Source organism: Pimephales promelas, chromosome 23 (assembly GCF_988280905.1).
Source record: "Pimephales promelas chromosome 23, fPimPro1.hap1.1, whole genome shotgun sequence".
Taxonomy (NCBI): Eukaryota; Metazoa; Chordata; class Actinopteri; order Cypriniformes; family Leuciscidae; genus Pimephales; species Pimephales promelas.
Genome location: NC_142791.1, coordinates 1524260 through 1536541, shown reverse-complemented (window position 1 = coordinate 1536541; position 12282 = coordinate 1524260). Strand labels below are relative to the sequence as shown.

At 38.9% G+C, this 12282-nt stretch overlaps 1 protein-coding gene across 3 annotated transcripts in view; it reads right to left on the bottom strand.

Annotated features, from left to right (window-relative positions):
• sez6a (seizure related 6 homolog a) overlaps positions 1 to 12282 on the bottom strand; it is a 47050-nt gene that overhangs the window by 23068 nt on the left and 11700 nt on the right. The window lies entirely within an intron of this gene.

Below are 12282 nucleotides of genomic sequence, written 5' to 3'. Positions count from 1 at the left end.
ACCTAAGGTTGAAAAAAAGAAAATCACTGTTCCAGCTCATATCCATCAAGGATTTTTTTTAAACATATATTTCAATTGCATTAAGTTTTTACATAATTTTAAATCATTGTTGCTACTGTGATTTAAAATTATGTAAAAACTTATTGCAATTGAAATATATGTTTAAAGTGTCAGTACTACATACTACAACTACTAGGCCTATATATAATGTTGATTATAATGCAGTGGGGGATATTTGTGGGTCCTGATAATGCCAAACGTCTGATGTTACCAGTAAAAAGTGTCTGACATTATTTTAAATATATCTTATGGTGTCACCATTGTCATTGGGTTATAAGCACCAATTCCAAGCCTATTCGTTTTAACCTACAATGTAATAGAAAATTTAACATTTTAATCAACAGTACATTTTTTGTTTATGTCTTAGAGTAGCGCAATAATATCGTATCATGAGTTCAGTATCGAATTGTGAAATGAGGGTATCGTTACACCCCTATTTTTTTTGTAGATTATTGTTTATATATATGAAGAGTTCAGATGCAAAAGCCTCTAAATGCCATTTGAAATGTTCTTCTTTAATGATGATTTTTGTCAAGCTTGTATATTTAAGTTCAGTGATTTCACTTAAATGGCAATGCTAATTACCTATTAATTGTTATTTAAGTGAAATTACTGAACTTAAATATACAGGTTTGACAAAACTCATCATTAAAGAAGAAAATTTCAAATGGCATTTAGAGGCTTTTGCATCTGAACTCTTCATATATATATATATATAGTGCTTATTCTCCAATTATTTTAGGATGACAGCTGAATGCTTGATGCTCTTCAGATGCTTTATAAGTAATTGTACATACATTTGTAACTCCATTTGAATGTTCTATTTTTGAGCATATTAAGGCAATGCTTCTGTGACACAAGAGGTTCAATATTACTGTGATCCTCAGCACTGAAGAACAGCAGCATCTTTCAAGGAAAAGAAAGTGTAAGGCAATTACAGAACATCTTTCATCTCAAGATTAACATACCTCAATAGACAGAAGAGCTCTCTCTCAATAGAGAGAGAGAGAGAGCTGTATAATGACAGCCAGCACTTCAGGCCTAAAAATCTCAACAAATGTTTATGATCAGAAACAAACTGTAATCAGAAGCACAGTCCTCATTCGCCACTGAGAGGAAGTGAGTCATTTAAAGTCATTCAGACACAGAGATTCTTAAAAGCATGTCTAATAAAAAGATATAAAGGCCCAGTTTGATCAAAAACAGTCATTATGGGAATGTCAGGGACGGTTGTTGATCGATCTTTATGAATCATGCCATTCAAACCGCATGTGCTCCCAAAATTTTGGCATGATTGTTAAAAAAAGAAAGCAAAAAATTAAATAAATGACCTTTATTAAGATCATCGAGTCTAAATGGAGACCTATTTTCTGTGTAATATGAAAGTTGGTTATTATCAAAATGTCAAATTTGTTATTTTCCGTACATTGAAAATGCTTAGTAATCACTGGCTGGAAAGTCTATTAGTATTAATTTTTAAATATATTAGAGTTGTCACACTTTTTTGCCATCGAATATTTCTCAGGCTATAGAGGTTTATTGTTTAAAGTCAATTTCTGTATATAGGAACGTGCCTTGAAGTCTTGGCTACAAAAAAGAAGCAGCTATTGAGCATCACTGCAAATGGCATCCTTGTCTTGTTGAGATATTTATAATATTTCAGGTGTGAAGGAAATCCTTTTGTGCTGAAAACAACATCTGGAGTTGTGTTTTATCTGTCAAGAAGTGCTTCCATTATTGAGATGTGTGAGGGAAACGTTGCACTGAACGGCTGTCAGCTCATCTGTCTCTTATAATCATTCCTACTGGATTACAGAAACTCTCCACTGGGACGTTAATGATGTCTGGCTTGAGGGAAATTCAAACACATGTACAGTCTTCCTCTTAATACAAACACGCAAGAACCCTAATACCCCGATTCAGATTCTTATAATTGTGTTTTCACAACGCAGTTTTCAACTTAAAACTGCAAACACAAACTTTTCAAAATGGGTTTCAAAATACAAGTTTTCGAAAACTATACTATTATAGTCTCAAATTTGTGAAAACTGTAACGTCATGCGCGTTTATAACGTGTTCATTCAGTAGCACTTTATTTTACAGTCCTGTTCCCCATGTATAGTATGTACTAGTTACAATAACTGGGTAATAACTACAGTAGGTACTTCTAAACCTAACCTTGACCCTATTACCTTATACTAACCAGTATTTTCTTAGGTAAGTGCACTGTAACAGACTGTAAAATAAAGTGCAGCCGTTCAATCTATAGGCGTGTAGTGTTTCTTTACAGTGACATTGTCAACTACTGGCCTGGCATTCATAATACAGTGTTTTTAATCATTCTCGTGAATCCATGTGAATGGGTATAGTTTTGACAACGTTGTCATATGTACTAGAGCCAGACCGATATATCGGCCGATATTAGGCATTTTCCATAATATCGGTCTCGGCAGTTATAATGGCCGATAAATTAATAATTAAAAAATAAAATAAAAACGGACGAAACACGCTTCAATCATCTCTCCTTGGCCTGTTATATTGAAAATGTATGTTTTACAACTTGCAGTATGACGTTATCTATTGCTAAATTATGGCTCATCATAGACTAGCTAACCACAAAGCTATAGCTAACGCCACTATCATCAGTGGAAGACCGCTAACGTTAACATTAATGAGCTTGGAAACCACAATGAACTTTTTCTGCCTAAATAAAGTAATGATTACTGTATTTATAACTAGCATATCTTACAGTCCCTGCATTGTAAAATGTAAGTTATACTTGCGAGGAGTGAACATTTAGACATAGAGAAAAGGTATCAAACGTATCTTGTGCAGAAAAGTTAGCTTTTCTTTTACACGTCATGTGTGAAATCCAACAATATTTAATTAAAAAAATAAATATCGGCCGATATATCGGATTTTAAAACCCAAAAATATTTGTATCGGTATCGGCCTTCAAAATCCTTTATCGGTCGGGCTCTAATATGTACACAAACACAAAGACTTTTCCGTTTTTAATACATCATTGTCATGTAAACATACCCTTAAAGAGAAAGTTCGCCTAAAAATGTGACCCAAATTTTTAACCCTAGCTCTCAAATCTCAAAATCCTCTTTTTTTATGTACCACATGAAGAAAGAAAATCAGGTGGGGTTTGAAACAACATGAATGAACGTGACAATAATCGCTATTTATTTTCTAGAATCTCCTATATCTCATGAACGGCTTCAAAACAAAGTCCTAAGCAGATTGTGAACCCCAGAAGAGCAGATACCTCTGAGACCTCCTGTTATCTCTGCATTCAGACAGCATGAGATCACGAGTGTATGTTTTACTCCCTAATTGGGGAACTAGATGACAGTGTGTTCTAACAGGATATCGCTTGGAGACACAATGAAGAAGACAGTAAGAGATAACAAGGAACATCAGTGACACAGGATTTATAGACGGCTTCTGAAGACCAGCTCACAGTTAAACTCTCTTTATTATTGAATGTAATAGTGAAAATTGGTGGAAAGCTGACTTTAGAGAATCAGTTGTGGATTGTAATAATTTTGTTGGTGGAAAATGTTGTTAGAGGCCAGAAGCGGAAATCTCCATTGGGCGCATCTTGCATGTTTCTTTGTCTTATTGGTTTCTGTACTTGTTTAAATCTTTATCTGTTATTACAAACCAAGTCCAGCCGAAAATCAGCCCGCTTAAAGTAACTACGACTAGTAAACCTGTTTAGGCTTTAACCAGGTTTATTCTGAAGTTAACACCACCGCCAATCCTTATTGATAGCGATTAAAGTCATGAAATATAACAAGCGTTGTTATCTTTAACTAAAAATGAAGAGTTCAGATGCAAAAGCCTCTAAGTGCCATTTGAAATTTTCTTCTAGAATGATCATTTTTATCAAGCTTGTATATTTAAGTTCAGTGATTTCACTTAAATTGCAATGATAATTACCTATTAATTGTTATTTAAGTGAAATTACTGAACTTAAATATACAAGTTTGATAAAAATCATCATTAAAGAAGAAAATTTCAAATGGCATTTAGAGGCTTTTGCATCTGAACTCTTCAAATATTGTATATTTTATAAAAAAAAAAGTGCCTTCACAACTAACTGAAAATTAAAGCTATATAGAAATATTCAAAACAATAAAAACTAAACTATAAAAATGATATAAAAGCACAACAAAACAAAACTGTAAATGTAAACATAAACACATATTTTATTGTGTTCTCTGAGAACATCCCAAAAATAAATCTGGCCCTTTACAGGCCAAATTCATCATTTAATCCTCAAATCACTTTCCTAATATTATGAACACGTGTTAAAATAGCTGTAAATCAAGCACTGACCTCACAATCTCTCTCCTATTAAGAACACACAGGGCACATGTCACTCCAGAGTGAATCCCATTTATCAAGATGACACTTTCTGTAATGGAAGTGTGATCAGATCATCCCAGTGGCAATCGCAAAGCCACAATATCAGACCATCCAGTCTGATTAAATAAGAGGCTTTAGACTAATCCCAGTGCGTTTCTTCAAATAAATACAGGCACAATATACCCAATAAAGTGACCTTCTCCTCAAGATGATACATTTGATGATCTATTTTAAATAACCCCCTCCCCTAAAAGGCACTTTTCACAAAAACAAATCTGCTTCACATGTCAATCAAGCGTTTTTTTTCCTGTTTTGCCATAAGCCTAAAGTCATGCTATGCTACTCTCTGAAGTGTCCAGCTCGTTTTTTCCTCATAGAGAGCGGTGAGGTGTTTAAATAGTCTGAAATTGGTTTTATCCACTTTGGCAGGCAAGTGTCAGAGTGCAGCATGCTGCGAGTCAACATGTCTAAAAACATAAACGTGGAAAACAAAAGGTGCCCTATACCTGCCCGACGGACCAACGCAATATTAGAGCCGACACTGATGGATGAAACTCTTGGTTCTTAAAAGATGGAGAATGTTTGTGATTTGTTTTAGTCCCAGGATACGGACAGTGACCCTGAGATTTGAAATGGACCTTTACAGATGAGAAATCATGCAGTTATTCCTATCTCCACTCTTTCATCAGACCTTAGTGCACCTTTAACTAAACTATCTAAACGATCTCAGCCGTAGCAGTTTCTGAATGAATTCTGTTCCTAATTTGTTTAATAAAACTCACACAAGCTCACCAGCACCTTCCTTTTACAGTTGGGAGTAATATCGAATGCATTTTTTAATTTTTAGAAGTCTTATCAAAATGAACGAGTCATTTGGTTCATTCAACAAATGAAATGCCTCAAAAAAAGATTCGTTAATTTTGATGAACGAGTTCGAACAGGAGAGTCACGATTCACGAATGCGCATCACAGAACAGAGCAAGGCGAGCATTTGAGCTTATAAAACTTAAACTTTTGTATTTATTTTTGAAATGGCCGATCGTTTCGCTTGATAAGACCCTTATAAATCGTCTGGTGTCGTTTAAAGCCCTTTAAAGCTGCACTGAAACTCTCATTTGGACCTTAAACCCCATTGGACCCCATTTGGACCCCATTGAAGTCCATTATATGGAGAAAAATCCTGGAATGTTTTCATCAAAAACCTTAATTTCTTTTCGACTGAAGAAAGAAAGACATGGACATCTTGGATGACACGGGGGTGAGAAAATTATCAGCAAAATTTTTTAAAAGTGAACTACTCCTTTAAGTGTGCAATTTAATGAGATGTGACAATGTTTAAAACATTCATTGCTGCTTACTGCATACAGTTTCACTATTAAAAAGACACACTCACACACACAGTCGTAACTATCTCTAAGCGGGGTACGTGGTTGCTTAGGGGCCCAGACCAATCAGGGGTCCGCGTGACTGAATGATATTGATTGACAGCCGGGGTCCCCTATCGCATTTTACTACTTCGCATTTTACTTTATCGCAAATTTATTCGAATAAATAATGACAACAACATATTTTACTGATCATTAAATACATGTTTGAAACAAACAATAATGAATTTTGTGTAATTTGTCTCGAACTGGGACTGGGGAATCCCCGGATTGCATGGAAAACAGTAAAAACGTTGAACTTGAGACGCATTTCAAAAGCGAAAACTAAAAGAGGAATTAATGAGTAAATCACCCCTGCGAGACGTCGATACTCAGAATTTTTGGTACTAAATCGATTCTGAAAAAGATGGTACATCCTTAACTTGTGTAGGTGTTAGTGAACAGCATGCATAATTTACTGAGCTCATATATTAGCAGCTCTTCTCTGACATACAGTTTAGCTGGGCGGAAAAAAAGTGTTGTTAAACCTGAAAGCTCATGATTTAATTGTTGGCAGCTTGTGGAATGTATTAAAGCGTGGACGTTCAGACAGCTTTCCTCCCACATGGAGAAGAGGTCACTGCATTTCTGTCTGGCTGAAACCTGTTAAAAAATGGGCTGTTTTCTGGACCTGAAATTGAAGGCTGATAAAATCATGTTCGTTAATAATATTGTCTCACATACAGCATACTGCGGTACTCTGTACTACATCAGAAGATGAATGACACTTGTCAAAGGAAACTGAAAAATCACAACAATCATTCATATATGAAATATGAAATACAGACGTTCAGCTAATTGCAATGAACAAATCAAACAGAAGTAATTGAAATAGCTAAATACAACAAATGTTTCAAGTGAACTGAACCCAAATTCGACTGAAAATGCAACTTTTAACCCCTTAACGCCCACTGTCACAAATATGCTACAAACCGTTTGACTCAGTCAACCAGCCGAGATAAGGTCTGCATTCCCCCAATGTCGGTTAGTGCATATTCGCTACGGACCTAGGACCTTCGACAAGCACTTGTTTCTAGTGGGACCGCAAAGTGACGGATTTTAACAGTTATTTCCTGTTTTTGCACGAGGATTACTCCGGTCAGGAACATTTGCAACATCCCAAATTGACCATTATGCCCGCTGTTGCAGATTTGCAACATACCAAATTGACCATTATGCCCGCTGTTGCAGATTTGCAACATACCAAATTGACCATTATGCCCGCTGTTGCAGATTTGCAACATACCAAATTGACCATTATGCCCGCTGTTGCAGATTTGCAACATACCAAATTGACCATTATGCCCGCTGTTGCAGTTTTGCAACATACCAAATCGACCCCAAATTGACCATTATGCCCGCTGTTGCAGATTTGCACCATCCCAAATTGACCATTATGCCCGCTGTTGCAGATTTGCAACATCCCAAATTGACCATTATGCCCGCTGTTGCAGATTTGCACCATCCCAAATTGACCATTATGCCCGCTGTTGCAGATTTGCACCATCCCAAATTGACCATTATGCCCGCTGTTGCAGATTTGCAACATACCAAATTGACCATTATGTCCGCTGTTGCAGTTTTGCAACATACCAAATCGACCCCAAATTGACCATTATGCCCGCTGTTGCAGATTTGCACCATCCCAAATTGACCATTATGCCCGCTGTTGCAGTTTTGCAACATACCAAATCGACCCCAAATTGACCATTATGCCCGCTGTTGCAGATTTGCAACATACCAAATTGACCATTATGCCCGCTGTTGCAGTTTTGCAACATACCAAATCGACCCCAAATTGACCATTATGCCCGCTGTTGCAGATTTGCAGCATCCCAAATTGACCATTATGCCCGCTGTTGCAGATTTGCACCATCCCAAATTGACCATTATGCCCGCTGTTGCAGATTTGCAACATCCCAAATTGACCATTATGCCCGCTGTTGCAGATTTGCAACATACCAAATTGACCATTATGCCCGCTGTTGCAGTTTTGCAACATACCAAATCGACCCCAAATTGACCATTATGCCCGCTGTTGCAGATTTGCACCATCCCAAATTGACCATTATGCCCGCTGTTGCAGTTTTGCAACATACCAAATCGACCCCAAATTGACCATTATGCCCGCTGTTGCAGATTTGCAACATACCAAATTGACCATTATGCCCGCTGTTGCAGTTTTGCAACATACCAAATCGACCCCAAATTGACCATTATGCCCGCTGTTGCAGATTTGCAGCATCCCAAATTGACCATTATGCCCGCTGTTGCAGATTTGCACCATCCCAAATTGACCATTATGCCCGCTGTTGCAGATTTGCAATATCCCAAATTGACCATTATGCCCGCTGTTGCAGATTTGCAACATACCAAATTGACCATTATGCCCGCTGTTGCAGTTTTGCAACATACCAAATCGACCCCAAATTGACCATTATGCCCGCTGTTGCAGATTTGCAGCATCCCAAATTGACCATTATGCCCGCTGTTGCAGATTTGCACCATCCCAAATTGACCATTATGCCCGCTGTTGCAGATTTGCAACATCCCAAATTGACCATTATGCCCGCTGTTGCAGATTTGCAACATACCAAATTGACCATTATGCCCGCTGTTGCAGTTTTGCAACATACCAAATCGACCCCAAATTGACCATTATGCCCGCTGTTGCAGTTTTGCAACATACCAAATCGACCCCAAATTGACCATTATGCCCGCTGTTGCAGTTTTGCAACATACCAAATCGACCCCAAATTGACCATTATGCCCGCTGTTGCAGTTTTGCAACATACCAAATCGACCCCAAATTGACCATTATGCCCGCTGTTGCAGATTTGCAGCATCCCAAATTGACCATTATGCCCGCTGTTGCAGATTTGCACCATCCCAAATTGACCATTATGCCCGCTGTTGCAGATTTGCAACATCCCAAATTGACCATTATGCCCGCTGTTGCAGATTTGCAACATACCAAATTGACCATTATGCCCGCTGTTGCAGTTTTGCAACATACCAAATCGACCCCAAATTGACCATTATGCCCGCTGTTGCAGTTTTGCAACATACCAAATCGACCCCAAATTGACCATTATGCCCGCTGTTGCAGTTTTGCAACATACCAAATCGACCCCAAATTGACCATTATGCTCGCTGTTGCAGATTTGCAACATACCAAAATTTCAATTTATTTGTTGTGCAAAAGTGAAATTGATAATCTCAACATTATTTACCATCTACTTAAAGGCAAAAACACACATAAAACATTTTTTTATATGCAGCTATATAAATTCAGGCGTTAAGGGGTTAATAAATTTTGCAGTCTCAAAAATGGTCTATCCCTTCATGGCAAGCATCTTTAGTACTTTGCTGTTATGACCTGCTGCAAATTAGATGTATAACCTGGCAGCGTAGCCCATTCTTCATGAGCAATGGCCTCCAGTTCAGCAATTTTCTTGAAATCCCGCCTTCTTCAAATCCCAGCAGAGATTTCCTATGGGGTTCAAGTCAGGTGACGGCTATGGCCACTGTACAATCTACCAGGACTTCCTCTGCAACCGAGGCTTGTGGAATTTGAGGTATACTTGTGATCATTGAGGCCCTCAACCTCGTCCTACTCCCCAAAATGATATCTTCTTTTTACTTTTTGGTCCTTTCTTTTGACTCAGCCCTATTTCTAAGGCCCCGTTCACACTGCAAGTCTTAATGCTCAATTCTGATTTTTTGCTCAGATCCGATTTTTGGTTTTGGCTGTTCACATTACCTTTTAAAATGTGACCTATATCTGATTCCAATGTGAACTGTTTGCACGTTTCAGACTAACCCACATGCGCAAAAGAACAACAATGACATACGCACTTTACGCAGCACAGGGTTGCACTAATGTTCGTGTGGTTATGGAGGAAGTAAGCATTTACGCTTTTATTTCTAAATGTCTATGTAATGGAAGCTGTAAAATTAATGAGCAGGTGATGATGAGGAGAAGAATGAAGAGAAAGAAAGCAAAATTGGCTATTTATTAATTAGCCCATATATTAATTAGGACTACCACCACACTCTCCCTCCATTGACTCGCTCCATCACTGTTCTCCATATGTATTCAAGTTTTTAATGTTACTGTCTGTGTCTGTTGTGTCTAGTGCTTATACTCGCTGGCGCATAATTGTGTCAAATGTAGATGTCAGAGTCGCATTAAATCCGCCTTGGTTGTTCACACTGCGGACACAGATCTGTATCTGATTCAGGACTGAATGTGATCTAAATCTAATTTAAAAAGATCAGATCTGGGCTAGATTTGAGTGTTCACACTATCTCTGAAGAAGTCTGACCTGGTCACTTGACCCCAAAAAAATCAGATTTGGGCCACTTTTGTCTGCAGTGTGAACGGGGCCTAATGCCGAGTTCAGACTGCATGATTTTAGCCACGATTTTGGCTCGCCGACAGGTTTTGAGAAATCGCCGACAAATGCCCGAAATCACAGGCAAATCGGCGCTCGTTCACGCGAGTGACAATCACGCAGTGTGAATGAACAAAGACGCGAACTGAGAGAATCACCGACGAGTCGCCGACGCCCGTGAGATATTTGGCATGCTAAATATCTGGACCTGTCGGCGATTCAAAATCCTGCTGTGTGAAAAGTGTTTTGACTGAAAACTACATCGGCGATCACCGGCAGCCAGTGAGAGAGCAAGATACAGAGCAGCAGGGAGTTCGGGGAGGAGTTATAGATCACATATCAACATGATATGGCATTGTTTCAACAAAAAAAGCTTCTTCTCGGTCTATTTGGACACAATAAATGGAAGAAAAATTAGTAGAAATTTGGCAGGAGCACTCGTGTCTGTTTCACCAGCTGTACCACAACCGGGTCGAAAAAAAAAGTCTCACGTGAGAACTCCGGTCTTGCACGTGTGGTGTCGCGCGTTGTTTCCTTTTCATATCTCACGCGTGTTTGTTGTGAAATTTGCGTGCAGCGTGCTAGACAGAGTCTGTCGGCGATTTTTCTAAAGTCATGCAGTGTGAAACCTTCTGTCGCCGATCCATCGTCCAGTGTGAACACAGCAGCGACTGAATGCTGGCCAAGATAGTCATGCAGTGTGAAAAGAGCAGCGACCTGACTACTTTGAAAATCGTGCAGTCTGAAAGAGCCATAACATGCAGTCAAACGAGGCACTCAATAAACCTAGCCAGTTCTAGCTCAGGCACACCTGGTGCAACTCATGAAGCTCTTGATTAGTTGCATCAAGTGTGCCTGTTTTCCAGATTTGTGCTGTTGTGAGGGGCTTGAATAATTGTGAGATTGAAAGTTGAATTTTAGGAAACCACTCGAAACAGTTGTTGTGTTGAGCTGTTTGATTTGTTCACAGCAAACAGCTGAAAGTCTGTACATTTTGCCAATAAACCTGATTTGCAATGGGGTTTTTGAATACAACTGTGTATATATACTGGGTATATTTCTTCTCCTTTGTTTATTATGTTGTCTCGTTTGAAGACATTACAGACCATTCCAACTTCTACAAATATCCCTTGCTGATTGTGTATAATCCGTCAACACTAGGACCCTGAGGACTGGAACATAGGGCTGCAGACAACAAACAACTCATTTCATCAAAGAGATAAACAACAAAACCCTTTCCTCTCTTCTAAGGCATCGCTGCTCTCTCAGGATTTCATCTAAGCAGAGTTTGAATTAAGCGTTGCATCCGTTCAAATCAAATCTAGTCCTATGATTAGTACAGCATCACTGCATGTACGATATCAAAAGGAAATTCACCGAGATGAAAAGCTCTGTGTTTTCAACAGCACCAGACTCCTGCAGGTTTATTGAGGCTGAGACTTTCCCATGACATTTTGCTCAGGAGGAGGGAGGGATTTCTTACATGCCCAAGAAAATAATAATGATATTTTTTGGCCATCCACCTCCAGAGGAATGCTGTAAATGCAGAGGAACGTCGTTATACGATCAAAAATAGTCCGCACACTCTAAATAATGGATGGTTTTTTTTATTCACCTCTCCCTTTTTGAATCTCTCTCCCCATTTACCGTTCTCTCTTTTTGTCCTCTGTTGTGAACTTTTTCTTCTAAAGTGTAGGAAACTCAGAAGCGAAGACCAGGAGACTCGGGTGTATCTTTTAAGCAGGGTTCTTTATTCCTGTTGCATTGCTGTAGTCTGCTTCGTCCAGTCTGCCTAATGCCGAGTTCAGCCTGCACGATTTTAGCCACGGTTTTGGCTCACCGACAGGTTTTGAGAAATCGCTGACAAATGCCTGAAATCACAGGCAAATCGGTGCGTGAACGAGCACCGATCATCGTGAAAGCCAAGCATCGCGAAAGACGCGATCTGAGAGAATCGAGATATTTGGCATGCTAAATATCTGGACCTGTGGGCAATTCAAAATCCTGCTGTGTGAAAAGTG